Below are 4,505 nucleotides of genomic sequence, written 5' to 3' on the forward strand. Positions count from 1 at the left end.
TGCCTTGTATGGCTCACGTGTTGAACCTGGTTGTCCAGCAATTTTTAGCCCACTATCCGAGACTAGATGGCCTTCTGCAGAGGGCACGGTCGCTGTGTGCTCACTTCCGCCGTTCGCATCCCGCAGCTCAGCGACTTACATCTCTACAGAAGTCGTTGGGCCTGCCACTTCACCGGCTAAAATGCGATGTGCCTACCCGGTGGAATTCAACGCTGCACATGTTGCAGCGACTGTGGCAGCACCGACAAGCCCTGGTGCAATACGTTCTGACGTATAGCCTGGGCCAACGAGATCCAGAGGTGGGGCAAATCACGCTGGAGGAGTGGTCTCAGATCAGGGACCTATGCACCCTTCTGCACAGTTTTGAAATGATTAGAAAAAAATTTAAGAAAAAATATATGTGTGAATGTGTCTATTATGTCATAGAACCTATATATGTGACACATAAACTAGATATAGTATAAAATACAACATTTATTGATGATAATTTAAAAATACATAATAAGAAATGGGGAAAGGAATCACAAAAGAGAAAAAGGGCCACACAGGTAAGTATCAGCAGTACTCAGATGAACATGCGCAAAAATGACAAGAATGTCTCAACCAATTCTCCACATGAAGTGTTAAAGTATTATATATGCAGGTAATAAAGTGGAACAGTGATAAAGTGCAATGTGCTGATATACTTCCCACAATATTAAATGTATAGAGAATAACAGACAAAATGAGAATGGTGTACAAAGATTAGACATATGTTACATGCTAGGCTGGTACTGACCCGAGAGGCCTGGATCCAACGCGCGTTTCGCCGGAGCTTTCACAAGGATAACAAGGATATCCTTGTGAAAGCTCCGGCGAAACGCGCGTTGGATCCAGGCCTCTCGGGTCAGTACCAGCCTAGCATGTAACATATGTCTAATCTTTGTACACCATTCTCATTTTGTCTGTTATTCTCTATACATTTAATATTGTGGGAAGTATATCAGCACATTGCACTTTATCACTGTTCCACTTTATTACCTGCATATATAATACTTTAACACTTCATGTGGAGAATTGGTTGAGACATTCTTGTCATTTTTGCGCATGTTCATCTGAGTACTGCTGATACTTACCTGTGTGGCCCTTTTTCTCTTTTGTGATTCCTTTCCCCATTTCTTATTATGTATTTTTAAATTATCATCAATAAATGTTATATTTTATACTATATCTAGTTTATGTGTCACATATATAGGTTCTACAGTTTTGAAATGGCGACGAAGATGTTTAGTGCTGACGATGCCATTATCAGCATGACTATTCCGGTGATTTACATGCTGGAGCACATGTTAAACAGAATTCGGAGTCAGGTGGTGGCACAAGAGGAGGTGGAGGAAGTAGAGGAGTTGTATGCGGAAGGGCTAACATCTGCAAGGTCCAGACGGTCGGCAGCACCAAGGCGGCAGGCATGTGAGGGTGGGGGAGATGGTTTTACCAGGGCGCATGGTAGCAGCCAAACTAGTGAGGAAGGTGCAGGAGCCCAGGAAGAAGTGGAGGACGAACTGATGGAAGACTCATCAGATGAGGGAGACCTTGATCACATTTCTGTTGTGCGAGGTTGGGGGGAGAGGACAGAGGAAGGAAGCATGATTGTTACCTCGCCACCAACACAACAGGGACTTGGTGCTCCTGGATGCACAACACACATGAGTGCCTTCTTGCTGCACTACCTGCAACATGACTCTCGAATTGTGAGAATTAGAAATAATCCTGACTACTGGGTTGCCACACTGTTAGATCCCCGGTACAAAAGTAAATTTGCAGAAATTATTCCTGCCATAGAAAGGGATGCACGCATGCAGGAGTATCAGCAGAGACTGTTGCAGAATCTTACATGTGCTTTTCTACAAAATACCAGTGGTGCACGTAGTGAATCTCACAGTTCCAACTTGCCAACCGTGGGACCGTCAAGTGTTCAGCACTCAAACCGTAACAGAACCACAGTATCTGCTGGTAACATCAATTTTGCGGAATCATTTCACCACTTTTTTAGCCCATCCTTTGCAAGGCCACAGGAGACAAGAAGTCTGACACATAGTCAACGCCTAGAGACGATGGTACAGGAGTATCTCCAAGTAAACATTGAAGCCATGACTGTGTCACTGGACCCTTGCTCTTTTTGGGCTTCCAATCTGGATAAATGGCCGGAGCTAGCCACTTACGCCTTGGAGATCTTGTCATGCCCCGCAGCCAGCGTTCTGTCTGAACGTGTGTTCAGCGCTGCTGGTGGTGTGCTGACAGATAAGCGCACGCGGCTCTCCACTGATAATGTAGACAGACTCACGTTCATAAAGATGAACAAATCATGGATCCGAAACGACTTTTCTACCCCTGTGTCATCCTGGGGAGAGTAAAAGCTTGATGAGTGGTTAAAATCACCCTACCAACCGTTTTAAGCTTTCTAATTACTAATCATGTTTATCTGTATCTTGGCTGGAAAATAATTTGGGCTTTGTAGCAGTGTGCAGCACTGATTCTATTAGGCCATCTATAATAAGCTCCACCAGATTTAAAATTACTAATCATGTTTATCTGTATCTTGACTGGAAAATAATTTGGGCTTTGTAGCAGTGTGCAGCACTGATCCTATTAGGCCATCTATACTAAAGCTTCACCAGATTTAAAATTAATAATAATTTTTAGCTGCATCTAGCCCGGAAAATAATTTTGGGGCTCCGAGATGCGCAAGACACATAAGTGCCTTCTTGCTGCACTATCTGCAGCATGACCCTCATATTGTCAGAATTCAAAGTAATCATGACTACTGGGTTGCCACACTCTTAGATCCCCCAAACTTTTCGATCAACCTTTTCATTTTAATAAAGACCAAAAAAATGGTCATTTTTGAAATTATAAGCATTAGCAGGTTGTTAGAAACTGAAATCAAACAGTTTTCAACTCAAAACTTTATTCTAGGTGATGTTACATTTTCACATAGGACCCCTTGTTCGAAAGGAGCTTCTGAACTCTCTCGGCCATTGAATTTGTCAGGTTTTGGATGGTTTCTGCTTCAATTGTTTTGCATGAGAACAGAATACCCTCCCAGAGCTGTTGCTTAGATGTGAACTGCCTCCCGCCATCATAGACACTCCTTTTAATGATGCTCCAAAGGTTCTGAATGGGGTAGAGGTCAGGGGAGCATGGGGGTCACACCATAAGTTTGTCCCCTTTTATGCCCATATCAGCCAGAGATGCAGATGTTTTATGTGCAGCATGAGATGGTGCATTATCATGCAAAAAAATGATCTTGCTGTGAAATACACGGTTCTTCTTCTTGAACCATGGCAGGAAGTGCTGTTTGAGAAAATCCACATACATTATGGAGTTCATCTTTAGCGCCTTCAGGGATCCTAAAGGGGCCGACAATCTCTCTCCCCATGATTCCAGCCCAAAACATTACTCCACCTCCTCCTTGTTGGCGCTGTAGCCGTGTTTGCGTGGGGTGTCCATCAACCAGCCATCCTCCACTCCATCCATCTGGACCATCGAGCGCTGCACGGCACTCATCCGTGAACAAAACAGTTTTGAAATCAGTCTTCATGTAATGTTTGGCCCACTGGAGCCGTTTCTGCTTGTGTGAAGTGGATAGAGGAGGTCGACAGGATGGCGTATGCACAGCTGCAAACCTCTGAAGGACCCTGCATCTTGTTGTTCGGGGGACGTTGGAGGCACCAGCAGCTTCAAAAACTTGTCTGCTGCTATGACAAGGCTTTTTTGCCGCTGCTCTTTCAACCTGACGTAATTGCCTGTAGGAAAGAGTCCTCAATTTGCCCTTATCAGCACGCACACGTGTGTACTGTGAATCAGCTACATACTTCTTGATTGCCAAGATACTTCATCCTGATCATCGCACAATGTTGATTGTAGTCATGCCTTGACCTAAACACTCCACAATTTGTTGCTTCTCAGCAGCCGACACATCCTTTTTCTTTCCCATTTTGGCAGAAAATGTAGGCTGCTTAATAATGTGAGACAGCCTTCTTAAGTAGTCTTGCCTTTCATTGGACACACCTGCCAAACTAATTAGCACAGGTGTCTGCAATTGCTTACAGTGATATAAAGAGCCCTGACACACATCACCATCAATGAGTTTAACTGACAAACAAACAAATTCTTCCCTTATCACTCCTAAACACTTTTTGCATAATAATTTGGAACACAGTGTACATGTGCTTTTCCACAAAACACCAGTGGTTCACGTAGTGAATCTTACAGTTCTAACTTGCCAACCGTGGTCTGTATGGAGTTGTTCAATAAAGGGCCCAAAATTAAGATAACATAGATGGGAGAGGTCTCTATGAATAGGAATTCCTAAGTATTTGATACCCTGTGAGGGCCAGGCAAAGGGAAAGTTGGACTGGATGGAATCCTATATGGATTTGGGGAGGGAGACATCGAGGGCCTCAGACTTCGCTGCATTGATTTTAAAATTTGACCATGTAACAAAGTGATCTATTTCAGCCATA

The sequence above is a fragment of the Phyllobates terribilis genome, unplaced genomic scaffold (assembly GCF_046119375.1).
Source record: "Phyllobates terribilis strain yellow unplaced genomic scaffold, ASM4611937v1 Scaffold_243__1_contigs__length_2969482, whole genome shotgun sequence".
Lineage (NCBI taxonomy): Eukaryota > Metazoa > Chordata > Amphibia > Anura > Dendrobatidae > Phyllobates > Phyllobates terribilis.